The sequence below is a fragment of the Sorex araneus genome, chromosome 4, assembly GCF_027595985.1.
Source record: "Sorex araneus isolate mSorAra2 chromosome 4, mSorAra2.pri, whole genome shotgun sequence".
In the NCBI taxonomy this organism is placed as follows: domain Eukaryota; kingdom Metazoa; phylum Chordata; class Mammalia; order Eulipotyphla; family Soricidae; genus Sorex; species Sorex araneus.
The window spans coordinates 141,207,553-141,226,216 of record NC_073305.1 but is presented as its reverse complement, the minus strand read 5'-3'; positions in this window follow the sequence as shown (position 1 = coordinate 141,226,216).

The following is an 18,664-nucleotide window of genomic DNA, read 5'->3' as shown; positions in this document are numbered from 1 at the left end:
TCTACCACCAAGGCACAATATTCATCCACCACTATCTCTAGGAGTTTTCTCTGCCTCCCCTCTCGCTTTATATATATATAGAGAGAGAGAATCTATATATTCATTTTGAGTATGAATTAGGACCAACTCTCTGTGTATTACTCCTCAATTTCCTCTTATCCTGAGCCACTTAAAGTTAGTGCGGTCACCTTTATACATTTGTGCAAATGTCAATTCCCAGTTATATCTAGGAAACACACCTTATTAACATTTGAATCTGTGGGTCAGAGAGATAGAACAGGGGTAAGACAATTGCCTTGCATGTGGCCAACCCTGATTTGATCTCTAGCACCACAGTAAGGATCTTTGAGCACAGAGCCAGAAGAAAACCCTGAGTACTTTGAGTTGTGACCCCTAAACCAAAACAGATAAGTGAATGAATAAGCACTAAAATTTAAATCCAACTTGCAACTAATTCTGATCTTTCTTGCCTTGTTCTGGTTCTCCCACACTCCCACAAACCCTACCCTACCCCACCCACCCCCCCACAGACACACACACTTAGTATTATCACTTTCTGGAATGGCATACATTTTGGTATGTATTATTTTTATGTTTTTTGTAAGCTTCAAAGACTAGGCTATATATCTTGGAATGATCACCTCGCTCAAACTATAAATGGCACAATAGGTATGTGAGAAATATTTAATGAATAAATTTTCCCTACTCCTTGAATTTGAGATTTCACATTGAACTTTGCCAATTGATTTTTCTGGAGGCGGGAGGTTGTGCTTTAGAAGAAGAAACTACTACATTTGAATGAGTTAAAGCACCACAGTTCTATTTTCCAGTCATGCTCTCTGGGGTCATGAGTTTTGAAGTATGTTTTCTTCTGTCAGATATCCAGGTTGAGGGAAGCTCTGTCTCTGCCCTTATACCATTACCAAGACAGGAAAGTTGGATACAATATGGGAAACATTGTGATGTGATGACTGTAAAGGTTTCAAGTGGAAGAGATGCATGGCTTATTTGACATCATACAGGTGCCCAAATGAAAAATGGGAGACATTTAAAAGTGAGTGCTCAAGGTTCAATACACATCATAGCCACATTAAAAACTATCCCACCAGGACTCTGACACACTATTTGTACAACTTTTATGAAATGACAAATGTCAGTGTATTTCCCCAAAGGTTGAATAATTTTATTAAAATTTCACATTGCAAGGGTTGGGGAGATAGTACAGTGGGTAGGGCTCTTTCCTTGCTTATGGTAGACCTGAGTTCTATCCTGGACATCCCATATGGTCTCTTTAACATGCCTGAAGTTTTTCTTGAGCTCAAAGCCAGGAATGAGTTCTAATCCCCACCAAGTGTGGGTCAAAAACAAAACAAAACAAAGCAAAACCCCAAAATAAAATAATGTAAATTTCACAATTTAACTTATAACACTTTTAAATTGATGTAATCTTTCTGAGTTCTGACCAAAGGACAAGCAAGTTAATGTTAAACATTTGTTCCAATTAATGTAAATTAATTGAAAAAAATTCAAATTTAACAACTGACCAAAGGACAAGCAAGTTAATGTTAAACATTTGTTCCAATTAATGTAAATTAATTGAAAAAAATTCAAATTTAACAACTTACATATGAAAAATCTAAATGACTATAAATGCCAATATAAATGGGACAAACCAAGGGCTTAATTCCTGTAGTACAAGAGAGAGAGCATCAAAAAAAGAGAAGGAGGGTTATATGATAATGAGAAAATGACTTCATATGACAAAATGTAGCTTCTGCATGTTGGCCTGCCTTTCTCCTACAAATCTATCATTTCTGAAAATATCTATGAATCTAGCAAAGTACAGTATTGAAGTAATAGTAACAATTTCTCCTGCAGCTAATGGGGCCAAGATTCAACTTAATCCCATGTACCAAAGGGCTAAATATCCATATATTTTCAATAGACATTTGAAATAGACATTTGAAGTTTTGATGCTTATCAAAACTCCAACATATTGATCACTAAACTTTATCATCTATATCTATATCTACATATCTATATCTATCACTGTATGTATGCAGATAATACATTTTATTTACACAAAGTAGTTGATGATGAACGTTATCTCTTGATTTTTTATTGTTATGGTTAATGCTATTATAAGTATCGATATTTAAACAAATGAATATTTGTTTTCAGTTATTTATGATATGGTACTTTCACAATAGCTATACATTTTATGCTTTAATTGGAAATGTTGAAGCATTCAATTTCTCCACATCCTCTACAAGACTTGTTATTTTTCTTTTATTTTTAAGGGCCGGTTTTCCATTTCATTATCAGTGCACATTGTTTTGTTTGTTTGCTTCTGGGCCATGCCCAGCTGTGTTCCAGGATTATTCTTGAATATGCTCAGATAACTCCTGGGTGTTCCAGGGAACATATACAGGACTAATTATCAAACTCAAGGTCAGTCATGTGCATGACAGTCATTAGTCCTGTCCTATCTCTTTGGTCTCTAGCATGTTATTATAATTGTGATTCACATTTCCTATAGACTAGGAAATGCAGGAAAAATTTACAGTGCACTTTAAATGAATGATATTTGATATTAAACTCATAATTACTTATAATATTGGTAATTATTTTGCTTCTTATTTGTTCAAATGGGACTTTTTCCTCATTATTTACTCAAATCAAAGTTCAGCTAAAAGTTTATTTCCTGCTAGAAATACATTAAAAATATCTAATAAATACTACTAATGTGCTAATAAATAATCTCATTTCACAATTTTTGTTTCCTACATGTTCTAAAATTTTATGCAGAAAATACCAAGCAGATGACAATTTCAAACGTATGACTGTATCACTGTCAACCCGTTGCTCATTGATTTGTTCCAGCGGGCACCAGTAACTCTCCATTGTGAGACCTGTTGTTACTGTTTTGGGCATATCAAATACATCACGGGTAGCTTGCCAGGCTCTGCCGTGCAGGCAGGATACTCTCGTAGCTTGCCAGGGTTTCGAATGTAATTATTATAATATGATAGATGAGATTTTTAATTTGTCATTTGGGATAACAACTACCTGTGATTGGGCTTTCATGGCTCTGCAACCAGGGGTCACTCTTGGTGATGATCAGGGAACTCTGGGGTATGGGGATCAAACTCAAATAATTAATGTGCAAGGCAAGCAAGCTGCCTCATGCTCTTCCTCTAGCCCATAAACAAGTTATTGAAAAAAAACTGTTACCTACCAGTGGAAATTATTTATAAAGAAAAAAGAGGAGCTAGGGCTAGAGAGATAGTACAGGGAGTACGGTTCTTATCTTATATGCAACCGACCCAGATTAGATCCCAGGCACCCCATTATGGTCCCATGAGCCTGCCATGTATGATTCCTGAGTGCAGAGCCAGGAGAAACCCCTAAGCACTGCATGATGTGACTGAAAACAAAACAAAATAAAACAAGGGAGGGAGGGAGGGAAAAAATAAGCAAGGGAGGGACCGAGGGAGGAAGGAAGGGAGGGAGGGAGGGAGGGAGGGAGGAAGGAAGGAAGGAAGGAAGGAAGGAAGGAAGGAAGGAAGGAAGGAAGGAAGGAAGGAAGGAAGGAAGGAAGGAAGGAAGGAAGGAAGGAAGGAAGGAAGGAAGGAAGGAAGGAGGAGAAGGAAAAAAGTAGCTGAAAATATTTAGAGATAAACTACCAGTGCCTTTTGCAATAAAATGTGTATTTAATATTTTTTAATGTTGCAGAAAGGAAAATGGATCCCTGGTAATAAATTCCTTTCAGGAAAACAGAGTCTGAAACAGAACTGCCTGAAGTTATGGAGGCCTTTGACATAAAAGGACTCATCTCAGAGTCCCAGAAAGCTATTGAGATGCAGAATTCTAGTTTAAAGCTCAGACAGATCCCTGAGAAGAGAGTTGCTATGTAGGAGTCTATGGACATACACTGATAAGAACTCAAGAATGAACCACAAGGGTGTCCTGTGCCAACCAGCAGGTCAACCTGTACCTGCAGAGCGAGTGCATCAGCAGCCTGATGATGACTTCAGGCTTCCTGATACCCCAAAATTGCAACTGTGCCTCTGGTAGATCAGAGCAATTTGGGGCCAAATTCCCCGAGAAATTAAACAGCCAAAAGTTAGGTATGTGGGAGTCATGCCCACAAACCACCTCCAGCTCCAGCTATATAAGTTCATTTATCAGCCTTGCTTTAGAGACCCATAAACAAATCTTGAAGAGATAAAATCAACCCATCAAAATGCATTAATGGCCATGATTCAGAGGCTCACAAATAAATCTCAAAAGAGAGCAGCGATGCCTCCGGACCCCAAATATTTAAAAAAAAAATTTAAATTCCAGGAGTGCATGGCTGCTTTTGCGTCCACACAGCATCTTATAGTATTTGTAACAAGCAAGACAAAACACATTATTTAATATCTGCCTATAGGGAAGGCTTAAGTGGTGGTGGGAAAATTCAAAATAATAGTGGTGGGACTGGTGTCAAAATGTTGAATATAAATAATTATTGTGAACAATTTTATGAAAATAAAATTTAAAAGTTTAAAAAACAATAATGAAACACAAGGTCAATACTTGTCCCCTATTAACTTCTATGTGTGTAAATATTTTGGGACTAAGGTGGATATGAAAAATAACTATAGTTAACCTTCCCCAAATCATTACTCTGGGTTCTTTATTCTGGAGAAGCTTGTGTTCTCTGGACCTTGTAACAGACTCCTCCGTCCCTCCCTTTATTCTGTAATAAACTTATTTTACTTCACATTTTTCTTCTCCTGAATATTTTTTTCTTTTTTGGTCACACCCAGCAATGCACAGGGGTAACTCCTGGCTTATGTACTCAGGAATCACTCCTGGTGGAGCTCAGGGAACCATACAGGATGCTGGGAATCGAAGCCGAGTCAGCCACGTGCAAGGCAAATGCCCTACCCGCTGTGCTATCTCTCCAGCTCCCTGAATTTTTTTTTATGAAAGAAAAGGGATCCAAAAGCCTTGATAAAATTTATAGCACTGTTTTGCAAGTTTCCTGCAAAGAGCAATTCCTTTCTCCAGCCTGAGCCATGGGGTCTCCCAAAGACATCAGTTGGGAGGGACTGGGGACTTGAAGTGCAACTTGACAGCTGCTTTCTAGGGCTGACAGGACACAAGCATTTGTGCTGTATGGAGTTCTCATCACAGACTTCCATCAGTGCCAGCATTTTCCTTGCGACCAAGGTGGGTAGAAAGAGAAGCAGTAAACTTTCTTCTCCAGGATGCTGTCTCTCTCCCCCCTCCCACTTCATCTGAACCTATTGGAGAACCCTATTTCTACTCTGGGGAGGGTTGAGTCTACCACTGGCAAAAAATTATTACTTCATATTTACAAATACTGGAAATAAATAGATTAAACTATTATATCACAAAGTATTGAAAGAAGAAGTTTACCCTTGCCAGCTGCTGTGAGTATCTTGCTTTGGGCTGGCCTGTTCTACATTTTAGACTCCCTGCAAATTCCCAGGAGTTTTCTGATAAACAGGGAGTTAAGAGTTGTTCATCATAAAAGTGCCCAGTTCTTAGGCTCACTAAGATATAATAGACAATACCTGAGGCAGATGGCCAGAAAGACTCAAACCAGCCTGACCACCCTGTAGATTCCCTGCATTCTCTGTAATTCTTGTGGATTGGTAAGAAATGAAACAGGCCTTTAAAAAGGCCCACACAAATCCTTACTTTGAACTGAGACTTATACTAAGTTCCACCCCACTTGGGGAGCATCTTTTCTTTTGTCTTCTACTTCCAATAAACTTTTCTACTTTCCAACTCTGAGTCCAAGCATCCTTATTATTCAATATTTTCATTCTTGAAAGTATTGAAGAACCTGGAAATCGCAAATGAACACAGAGATGGACCACCATTGCTTCTGCCTCGCCTGCATCATTGTGTTCATCTGACATGAAGAAACAGTTCAGGTAGCAAAGCATGGAAAAGATTGTGGCAATTCTCTTAACCCAGTCTGAATTTAAACTTGCTTTTGTCCTTAATACCGGTGTGACCTTGGACAAGATGCACGCACTTTTTAGCTTTCATTTCCTTCATCCAAAAGTAATTATGACAACAGAAGCTTTGCTAAGTCATAACGTGTGTTACAGAAGATAATATATATTTATTTAGCACACACACCATCTGGCAAATAATATAATCCACATGTACTAGATTTTCTTTTAAATAAATATAACAAATGTATGTGATCCATAATATATGAATATGAAAGCTCAGTTTTTCCTTATGTTACTCTTTCAGAGATATTGCTTGAATAATTTGTCGTGTATTGTGTACTATTCTTTGATTTTGCCCAGTTCTGTTTTGCTAAAATACTTAACAGTAGCCTGTGGTGTTATTTAAGCAATGAAAGATTTGTCTCTGAAATTAGATGCATCTTTATCCCTAATTCTAAGAATTGAATTAATATCAGTGGGAGGTTGATGTGGCTATAATGCGTAGGGAGGCAATAATAGGAATTCCTGTCTAGCTGCTAACCAAAAGAGTTCTCAGAAAGGGAATTCCATATGTCCCTCCTGTTGAGAAGCTTTAATTCACACTGCTGTCTGTCTATACTAATTACCATATGGGGTGTTTACATAGATTATGGAGTAGATATTATTTGTTTTTAGAAAAGTTAATTGCATGGGAAACTAAAGTTGATTCTATTTAGAGCCAAAGATTTATGTGATAAATTAACCAATCCTTTTAAAATGTTCTATGCAACTATTGTTTTTTTTCTCTGAATTTGCAAACCGCGTAGTGTGTAAACACAGAATTTCACATGCTATATATTTAATGGACAATTTTCAGGAAAACAGCAAATTAAAAGATGTTAAAGTAGACAGAAGAGAAAGAGAAATTATTGTGACATTCATCATTCTAGGAGAGTGTTGATTTGGTTCATGAATCAATCATCCATTCACAAAATAAGTGTAAAGCATGCAAATTTCCCCCAAGAATCCGTGCTCTATTAATTAATTTTATAACAAGAACATCATTATTGTGATATTATTATATCATGCAGAAGATATGTGTCTGACCTTGGCAATTATTGAATAGAATCATAATTCTTTGTGTTAAGCCAGAACTAGTAATTAGTTTTATTCAATCACCATCTATTGCTAGTACAATACATTAAAAGGTGAAACAGAAACAAATAAAAATTAGATAAATCATTGACTATCATTTTATAGTTGTAAAGAGAACATTTTTGGATTGAAAATTTTTTGAAAATTAATCTTCACAGTCACATTGTTCACTTATGCCATAAATTTTATTTTAAACCGTATTTAAATCAGTAAAAGAAATATTAAAAAAAGGTGATTCCTCAAAAAAAGAAAGTTACCAGGTTTTATATGAAAAATGTATGTCTTTTTTATTAGACCAGCTTTGTTATATGATATCCTTTTCTATTTATTTATTTAGTTCCCCCTCCATTTTCTTTGACAGTCACCATCACGAGGAACAAGAGCTGGGGTTCTTGAGGTGTGTGGAACAAATCTGTTTGTAGACCCGAGTCATTTGGTCCTGTTCCCACAGATCTTAAGGGAAAAGAAGAATTCTGAAAGTAGCACTTATGATGCTGAGTGGAAGAAGGTGCCTGCTCAGAAATGCTTAATGCTGTCCAAGATTTTTTTTTTTTTAAAGCACCATTTGGGCCTCCAAGCAGCCCAGCTCGAAGGTTTGCTTCTTGCAGCTTTCATGTTAAAAAGCTCCTTTGTCAAAGCCCTGAAGCCCAGTGGTGATAACTGCTACAGAAAAATACTAGTGATAGAAAGATATATTTTCAATAACCCTTGACTTTTATTAGTTCAGCCACTGCTAGAATAAAGGGTAAGTGGACCCTTGATATTCTAAATGTTCCATGTCCCCCCTCCATATGCTTCTCAGGTCAGCATTCTTTACTGATGAAAATTCTGGTCTGGCTCTTGGTTTGCTGTCGTGGGGAGAAGTGTCTGCAATATTATCTATCACTGAGCATTGGCCGTTATCCCCCAATGTCGGCAATCAATAATGGTAGCATGAACTTTGTAGTGCTTTCCTTATTTTCATTATGTCTGAAATCCAGGTCTTAAATTAATAAATCTCTGGGAGTGTGGAAGTTTTCTGAAGCAGAGGAGAATAGTACAATTTCATGTGCTAAAACCTTAAACATAACCAAGAAGATTTTTATAGTCCTACATAAAACTTCTTAAAAGAGCACTTTAGATTTATACCAATTCATGGACATATTTAATTTTTAATACTTTCATAAAACTTGTACTAGATCACGTATCTCTATATCTACATACATAATCATTAACTGGTTCTAGCATTAAATGTATTACATGACAAAATGTATTTGGTGAGAAGATGTATAGAGCTAATATTAATTTTAGTATGCCTCCAAATTTGCTCATGTACTGAAGCTGGGATATAGTACAACAGGTAGGCTGCTTGTCTTGCATTGTGTAGCCTACCTGGATTTGAATCCAGGTGTCTCATACGGTTCCTCAAACCTTACAAGAGTGATTCCTGAGTACAAAGTCAAGAGTAAGTCCTGAACACCACCAGCAGTGGCCCCCAAACTAGAATGAACAGACAAAATAAACTACTCTAGAATAGCAGATTTATATCTTGCAGTAAGAAAATTTGACATTCATTTGCCAATAACTTTAAAGTGACCATTCAAGAGATGAGTTGTATCAATTGCCCTCTCACATCCAAAGAAGCATTTTTAGGTTTCAAAGGAACAGTTAAATAATGGGAAAAGCAACAATTTAATGAAAGTTAGGAAAAGTAGATTTTAGTCATGACTCTGATGTTGGGCAAGTTAGACCATGTGCCTAGACCTCCAACTGCTCATTAAATGAAGAAACTTGATTTAACAAACTCCAGAGAACCTTTTAATTAGAAATTCTATTTTTATTGATAGGCACCATCTATAAATTTTAACAAATTTTGAGGTTAACTCAACATAAAGTTATTGAAAAATTTTTAAGAAAGTAATTTTAATTTGAATGCATTGCAAGATATATTGTTATAGTGGCATTGATATTACCAGATTTGTCCATATAAAATCATTTTTAGTATTATCTGTTTTCCTACCCAATTTTATAATATAATGGATGGAATCAGTCAATATTACTTTCATTATGCATATGATAATATATGCATAGAAATATATTTGCATAAAATGTTTTTTACATATTTACTTTGTGTATACTATATATTTTTATATACATTTCTACATGTTGCATTTAGTTATTTACTATGTGTATGCCTCATAGTTTCTTTTACTATTTTATCTGCAATGATGTGCAAAGCTAATCTTAATGAGTTATAAAAAAAATTATGGTCACTACATTAGTTTTATATTAAATCAACTGAAAACTATTTATACAGATTCCTATCAAAAATGATAAAAATCAAGGTTCATAAGATTAAAAAATCAGAAAAATTTTTGGCAAGTATAAACATGAAAACTAAAAAATAGAAAATTATGAAATGCTAAAAACATTAAGTTTCAGGGGCTGGAATGGTAATACAGCAGGTAGGGTGTTTGCCTTGTACTTGGTCAACCCGGGTTCGATTCCCAGCATCCCATATGGTCCCCTGAGCACTGCCAGAAGTAATTCCTGAGTGCATGAGCCAGGAGTAATCCCTGTGCATCACCAGGTGTGACCCCAAAAGAAAAAACATTAAGTTTCAGTATTCAGAAAGTGAACTAAAGATAAAGCAGCATACATTTGAATTTAATATGTATATATATACATATATATATATATATATATATATATAGTGACCTGCTACAGTTTTAACTTTGGAACACTTAAATTTTTTTCTCTTTTCATCTAAATGTCATTTATTACTAAGACTCATAAAACAGTAAAACACTGACAAGGCAGGACTTTCAGATCAAATATTTAAATGTTAAGGTCAGGGAAATCTTTTCAATTAATCAAAGTATACATTATCCTTCTTTAGTGAAAGATCTAATGATGCTTGAACAGATATTGAGTATTTTTGATTTTGAGATGAATCTAGAAGAAAGATGGTGACTGACTTTAGGACTCTGACAGTAATTTTAGCAAGCAATAATGTTATATTGTAAATGAAAACTAAAAACTCAAGTATAAAATTTAAATATTGGAAATATTTGACTGAAAATATTCACTGTCACTGTCATCCTGTTGCTCATCAATTTGTTCGAGTGGGCACCAGTAATGTCTCTCATTGTGAGACTTATTGTTACTGTCTTTGGCATATCCAATACACCACAGGTAGCATGCCAGGCTCTGCCATGTGGGCTTAGATACTCTCGGTAGCTTGCTGGGCTCTCCAAGAGAGGCGGAGGAATCAAACATGGGTCGGCCCTGTGAAAGGTGAACGCCCTACCACTGTGCTATCGCTCCAACCCTAACTGAAAAACATTAAAATATTTTAAATATTTTAGATACTGAAATGAATTTTGGAATTAAATTAATAAAATATAGTAAAGCCTGTTTCTATTGATTTGTCCAGCTGTTAGTTAAGGCACTATTATACATTTTTTTTTTGTACCTGCTTCTTGGGGAAATCTTACAGGAGAAATTACAGTAAAGTTGATTTCACTTTATTTAGGAATTTAAAATGTGCATTTGCTATTTGTCTATTTTTAGATCCAAGATTCATGTATATACAATAATATTTATAATGTTAGTAAAATGGGGGAAAATAATTGACTGATGTTTTTGGTTTGTAATTTATTTTAAAAGCATGAATAAAGGGTGGTAATTACTCAATACATGTATTAAAATGAATGATTTCTATTTCTGTGATTATTAGTTCTTCCACTGAAAATATTTTATAAATGTCCTTCGCATTGTATATCATTTCAGTGAGAAATGTCATATAACAATAATTATGTTCTTAACATTTAAACAAAATTAATTTGACCCCCAGTGTATTATTCACTTTGTACGCTTTTCATAATTTTCATATTGTTAATTTATAAATTTCTCTGCCTCACAGTTTGTTATTTCAAGTAGCATAAAACATTTGACGTGAGAAGCAAAAGTGTGTCATAGATTTTGAAAATAGATATATTCTACATTGATTGTGAAAAAAAAACACTTTGGAAGAGATAATAGTATTGTATTACTTTACCTAAATTATTAAAGAAACATTGGAATAAATATGTGCTAGTTTGACATTAATAAAAGTGCATTTGGGCTCATTACTAATTTAATATTAGTTGAAACTTTAAAAATATACATTGTGGTAGCAATGCATCTTCATGAATTTGAAAAAAAAAAATTTTACAGTGAATCTTCATGAATTTGAAAAGAAATTTTTTTGTTGTTGAAAAGGAGTATTTGATCCCTTTCCTTTGTTAGATCCTCTCTATATATCCCTATCCTCTCCCTTGTTAGATGACGACTCAGTGACATGTTGAATTGGTGGATCTGTGCTTACTTTAGAAGCACATATGCTAATCAAGGAACTCATACAAATTTGTGAAGCATTCTATGTTTACTTTAATAAAAAAGATAAAAAGATTGGCAAATCCACTAAGAAGTCACAATTACACATTACATAACTTGTTAAATTGCATCCACATATTTTAGTGCCTGTCAGTGGATTATGTCCTTTCTATCAATTTCAAAGGAAATACATTTAAAATATTATTGAATTCACAAAATATCATTTATATGGAAACAGAATTAAAGCACAAATAATCAAATTGAAGATAGAACAACTTAGTACAATTTTTAAATTCTATAAACAATATATGGAGAAATCATATAACATACCACTGACTGGGAAAACACACAATGTTTTTAGCCTAAAGTTAACTATTTTGTTTCTGTGAAATTTGGAAGGGTGCACACCTGGTGATGCTCATGGCTTATGTCTGGCTCTGTGCTCAGGAGTGACTCCTTGGCAGAGTTCAAGGGAACAATTTTGGATGCTAGGGTTCAATCAAACCCAGGATGGCCGAGTGCAATAGAAGTGCTCTACCCACTGTACTATCACTTTGGCCCGAGTTTTGTGAATTTTTTATTTTATTTTTAAAAAACATTTAATTTATATTTTTAATTGTATCACAGTGAGATACAAAGTTGCAAAGATGTTCATGATTGGGTTTCATTCATATAATGTTCCAACACCCATTCCTTCATCAGTGTACATTTCCCATCACCTATGTCCCAGTTTCCCTCCAGCCTCCTCCTCCCCACCCTGCCTCTATGGCAGACACTTTTCTTCTATCTGTCTGTCTGTCTTTCAGTGTCTCTGTCTCTTTCTCTGTCTGTCTGTTTCATTGTTATAATGTTCCAACAACCATTTCTTCACCAGTGTACATTTCCCATCACCAATGTCCCAGTTTGTCTATCCATTTATAAGCAAATTTCATGACTTTGTTTTTTCCGAAATGCTGTTTTGTGTATATGTACCATCTTTTTAAAAGAAGTTTGTACTATATTTCATTTTCTTTCGGCAAAAGAAGACAGAGGCATTACCTTCCCCAACTTAAAACTGTACTAAAAAGCAGTAGTAATTAAAACAGCATATCCAAGAACAGATGCCTAGATAAAGCTTTTTGAATTTTTACACAGATACTTAGACAGGAAAACTAGAATCAATAGTAGAATGTATGCAAGATATTTAAACAAATATATAGATAACATAAAAAAGCTACAAATACAGGCATGGGTAAAGATGAGCATGAAGAAAAATAGTATTGGTCAAATACACAAATTAGAGAAAAATACTAAGTACAGTTTTATTTTATACATCGAGAACCAATATTTGAAAAATATAAACTTTACAGATATATGTATATGTATATATGTATATATATACATTGAATGAGTAAAGAAGAATAGATTAGCAAAATATTAATTACTGGTTAATTTTGGTAATGAGGAATAAGCATTGACAGGGAAGAAAATTTCATGAAATATTGGACTGCTGAATGGGAGATATGTATAAATTTTTCAACTATATTAAAAATATTTTTATCTGTCACTGCCACTGTTATTGTCATCCCTTTGCTCATCGATTTGCTTGAGCAGGCACTAGTAACATCTACATTGTGAGACTTCTTGCTGCTGTTTTTGGCATATCGAATACACCACGGGGGGAGGGGGGCTTGCCAAGCTCTGCCTCTCAATAGCTTGCCAGGCTCTCTAGTAACTAAAATAATATTCATATTTATGTTTTGCTTTGTTTCGTTTGGGGGCAGCAGTTGATGACATTCAGGGATTACTCCTGGTTCTGTACTTTAAGGTTCGCTCCTGATGGTGCTCATGAGGCAATATGCAGTACCAGGGAGTAAATTTGGGGTTGCCACATGCAAAGCAAGTACCTTATTTATTGTATTATCAGAGCCTAATCTTTTAATTTGTGAAGAATTTTTATAAGAGAAAGGGCTTTGCAATGAAGCAAAGAATGCATCTTTGACAATGTTAGGATGATAAACTTTTAATACTTGGATTACTTACTAGAATAGCCATTCAAGACATTCTAAATAAATAGTTCAGAAAATTTGAAAATACTTGATAGAATCAAAGTCTGAGTAGATCACTAGAAACAAAAATAATTATACTGCACAGAATATATGATGACTGACATTTCCTAAACTCGTTGTAAAATCAAAGAATGGGTGTTGAGACCACAATGATAATTAAAATATAGACTAAACATAGGAAACTAAAACTCACACATAGATAAACAATATTAATTTTTTCTATTAAAATAATTCTCCCAAATGGAAACACCAGAAACACTTAGTTTACATGATACTATACTAACTTATTCAGAAAAAAAGCGGAAGCACTTCCTAAATTATTCCAAATGTGATGTTTATTGTGATACTAAAACCAGGTTATAAAAAGGAAAAAAAATACAGAAAATCACTCACTAATATCTGTCATAATATAAACAGAAGAGTGTTATATTCAATATTGTGATACTACTCTTTTTTGGATATTCTCCTCATGTTTAATTCATAGCCTAGAGCCATACAACAAATTTTTAAATATCTATTCTATTGGCAATATCAAAAGAAACTTTCATTAAAGAAATCATCCTCATGAAATCAAATGTTATGTACAACACATCTTACCTCTTGACAACTGATGACACTTCTCTCCTTTGTAAAAACTGACCAATCCATTGTTTGCCCATATTATTTATCTAGCTGTTATATTTATTGTATTTTTGGTTGACTAACTCTTGCCATTTCCGTATGTCAATTAGAATTAATGCCCATCTCTTGTTTTCTAACATACTTCATAATTTATAAAAATAAGAACTTTAGTTAAACTAAATTTCCTTTATAAAACTTTTAAACACTATATTTTAAGGTATAGCTTATATATTATGAAATGAATTTGTAAATGTAAGTCCTGAATCCATGTGCTACAGAGGAAGAACGTTAAAAAATAAACAATTTACTTCAACACAATTTTGAATAAACAATATATTCTAGGGTTAAATGAAATACCACCTTTCTACCAGAAGGAGAAAACAATAAAAAAATGAATATAAAAGGAAAATAGTTTGCTGTAATACACAAAGAAATTGCTAGAAAAATGAAAAGGAACACTATGTAACATTCATGTCTAAATTGAAGCTTCATCTTTCTTAGGATGTAGTTGTGTACCTGATAGAGTTTCAGCTAGAACAGCTATTTCTGGGTTCCAAGAAACCAGAATTTCAAGAGATACCACACTGAGAAATCTCAGAAGCTAACCAATTATAGATACAAGAAAGGGCTAGAGTTTGAATGAAGCTGAGTTGATAAACGCACCAGAACAAGACAGCACACTTACCAAGGAAATAAAAAATCTGAAATAAAATCTAACTGCTAGTTTGAAGGCAAGGTTATAATGTAACAAATTAATTTTTCTAGTTGCTGTTCCATGTTGCTTTTAATTTATTTATCTACCTAATGATTTATGCAAACCAGTTTATAATTAAAGTATTTAAATTCTCTTGTCTTTTAATTCGTAATATCTTATTATCTGGTGGTAACTGACCACTAGACATATGCTTCTCACATTATAATTTACAAGAAAGTTCTGCACATCGTAATAAATTAGCAATTAACCAATTTGCCTATATTTATTCCTCTAAGTTAAAACTTCTCAAACATTTGTTGTTAAGTAAAATTCTAAAAAAATTTAGGCAATAGAATAGAAAATTACATTTAGAGAATAAGTATAGTAATAATAGTTATTATTTCATATCAAGCACACTATTCAAATATTTTGATTCTATTTCTCAAGTTATTTGCTCTCTGTTTAATAGTGGATAACTTAAGCTATAATTGCAAGTTTGCTTGTCTTGTTATAAAGCTCATCTTTACTCTTATACAAAGTAATATATATTGATATTACCTAATTACTGGTTGATAGGAAAGTTAGAGTTCCAAAGATCTGATTTCTGAAAATCAAAGTATGCATAGAATCAAAAACCAAGGTGATATTCTATATTGAAAACTACTGAAACTAAATGCACAGTAATGTTGGAAGCAGTAAGTACAGTTTTTTTTTTTTCTGGTCTTGGTTCAGAAGAGGTCAGTGAAACCTCTTTTGTGAAACTCGAAAGTGAAACTCAAAAGTGATTTTTGATTGTTCTTGTCTATCATGTGCATGTGACACAGCATATTCTCTAGAGTAATGTCATCAATTTCTCTGGCAGAAGAAATTTTCATCAAGTTTAGGGAAAAATCAATATCTCAATAATTTTTTGTATAATTGGATTTTAAATATACTGTCCCCTAATCTCAGTTTTCAAAGTCACAGGGTTTTTTCCACACTGTTTGGAATACTGAATTGTTTCATGTCTTAGAAAAGTAACTTGAAAGTTTATAAATTAGTTTTTCTTTGTATTACTAAAATAACAAAGAAATTTTTAAAATCTATTTGTATTTTGTATACTTATTATAATATTTTCCTTCCATACTTTGTTTTCTATGGCCAGAGGGTAAAATCTTTGCTTGCCATCATGTGCTGTTAAAGCTGTGGCAATGATACACTATTTTATTACATTTCTCATTTAGCTGTTTTATTCAGCAAAGTTATAAACCAGCTAATTGACCAATTGCCACTTTAAATAAATCCATGTAGTTATTGTAATTTTTTAAAAAAAAACTGTGCTAGGTTCATTTCTTGTTGAACTCATTTATAGTAATTCCAATATTTCTTTTTCAGTTTGCATTTAAAGGGAAAAATGTTAACATACTTTTCCTGAAACTATAAAATTAGCACAGTGGTTAAAGCATCAACTAGATTACTGGTGTGGACAAGATAATAATCTTCATAACCACAAGGCCTGAACAGGATGTCCTCAATTCTTTGCATTGGACCACCTGTTAGCTTGACTGACAATTGTAGAAGGGGTTCTTTTGGCTTTCTGAGCACTGGTACTGCTTGAAAGATTCAACTTTCCCCCAAATACATTTCTTCTATAGTTTTGTAGCAATGGAAAGCAAGCAAATGTTTTCTGTCTCTCTGTCTCTGTCTCTGTGTCTGTCTGTTTGTCTGTATCTCTCTCTCTCTCTCTCTCTCTCTCTCTCTCTCTCTCTCTCTCTCCTTGCCCTGACACACACACATACCCCATACACACAGAACAACACACAGTGTTACTTGGGTCCTTCTGTGCCTGGGGATAATCAGGCCAGTTGTGTGATACTTGATGCCCTCCAACTGCATCCAGTGATGCTCTGTAAAAAACTAAAGCTCCGGTGGTCAAGGAAAGGCGAAGGAAGACCGTCTATTCAATCTTTAATCTTCCATCTCCCGCACTCCCAGCTCCAGCCTCTCTCTGGATCTACTCTGCTCCTTTCTCTAGTCTCTCCTTCCCCTTGTCTCTCTCTCGGAACCCCTTTTTGCTCAGGGAGCAATACATTGACATCACCAAAGGTACCAAAAGATCTTACAGGAAGAACACTGAGGCAACATTATTCTCTTGTATCTGCAGGCCAGTAATCTAGGCCTCCGGAAAGAAGATACAAAACCAAAACTGAAGCCTTCCTTGGGCTGAAAGCACTCGGATTTACATACCAAAGACTGGGCTGGGCTGCCACATGAAATCTACATTGTCAATTACAAACTAGGCAGCAGCTGAAACCTACATCCCAAAGACTAGGCTGGGCCAGAGCCTGGAATCTACAATGTAGCAGAACACCTATTCTCTAGGACAGATACTCTTTCAGCAGGACCCATCAATGATGAAATCCCATGGTTGTGTTTCTCCTCTCCTTGTCCAACAAACATATAAGCATTCATAATATTAATCGTTTTGTATGGGCATAGCAAGAGATGCATTAAGCTTTTAGAATTGCTCTCCTGGGACTATCTCAATCTCAGACTACAGTGCTCAGGCCAGATTAGTCTTTCCTATCCCTAGCAGGGTCCTAGTCTCGTCATTACTTTAAGATCATGACAGCACTTGTCCATGATCAGACTCTTAACTTATAGTTAAGAATGAGGCACTTTTGCCAGGCCCATCTCGATGCCAGGGTAGCACATAACTTACCGCTTGCCCTGGGTCCGTCTCGTCCCCCGTTGGGACCCTGCCTTTTAGAGGGCTAGGAACTGAGGGCAACCAAGGCTACAGTCAAGAAAGCAGATGCCCGGGAATTAATAATATTCAAAGCCAATTAAATCCCAATTGCAAAGGCATATTAATAAATGTCTTTCTTTGTCCATACAAAAAGGACTTGCTCTGAAGAAACTATGCAAAGGACTCAAGGAGAAGAGAAAAACATTATTTACAAGTCAACAGAACACTAAGAAAGAAGCTACAAATAAACACAGAGGAATGGGAGCACTGTGATGGGAGTAACCCAATAAACCTAAACTACCTGAAGCTATGTAATCCTACAATGCTCAAGGTCTATATGGTGCCAGGGATGGAACCAGGGTCAACTTCTTGCAAGGTACAAAACTTACCCTGTTTGTTTACTGCATGCTTTTAAAAAACCATGCATTTATAGACACAGTTTTTGACCCATTTCATGGCTATTATAAATAATGTTGCTACATATGTAAGGGTTGATCTGTCCCTTCCATAACATTATTTCATTTCTTTTGGATATATAATCAGAAGGGGGGGTTGTCATTTGTCACTTGTCGTCCCGTTGATCTTTGATTTGCTCGAGCAGGCGACAGTAATGTCTCCACTTATCCCTGTCGCACGCTAGTGTAGACCAATGGTATTTGCTTGCTCCAGGAAGACGAAGAGCCTCAAACCCTTTGTTCAGGATCTTGACAAAGAAGTCTGACCATCTCATAGGTTGGCAGCCACATGATCTTTTGACATCTTGTGGAATCCAGTTGGTAACAGCTCTAGTCCAGCAGTCATCTGTAAATCACATTACTTGTCTGGCCCATCTGATTTTTGACTCCTTGGCAAACTAGACAGTGTCCCTGATTCTTGATCATAGATGGAGGTCAGAACTCCGGGTTCCTTCTCTCATTTGAGTGAAATGTGGTATTCCAAACATAGCTCTTTCGATTCCTCTTTGGTAGGACCAAGGTCTCTGAGGCGTATGTTAGTGGAGGAAGAACGGTGAAGTTGAAAAGATGTGTTCGGAGCCAGAGGTTCTTTGTCCTCTTAACAACTTCTTCAATGCTCTTGAAGGTATTCCACAGTGCTCTCTTCC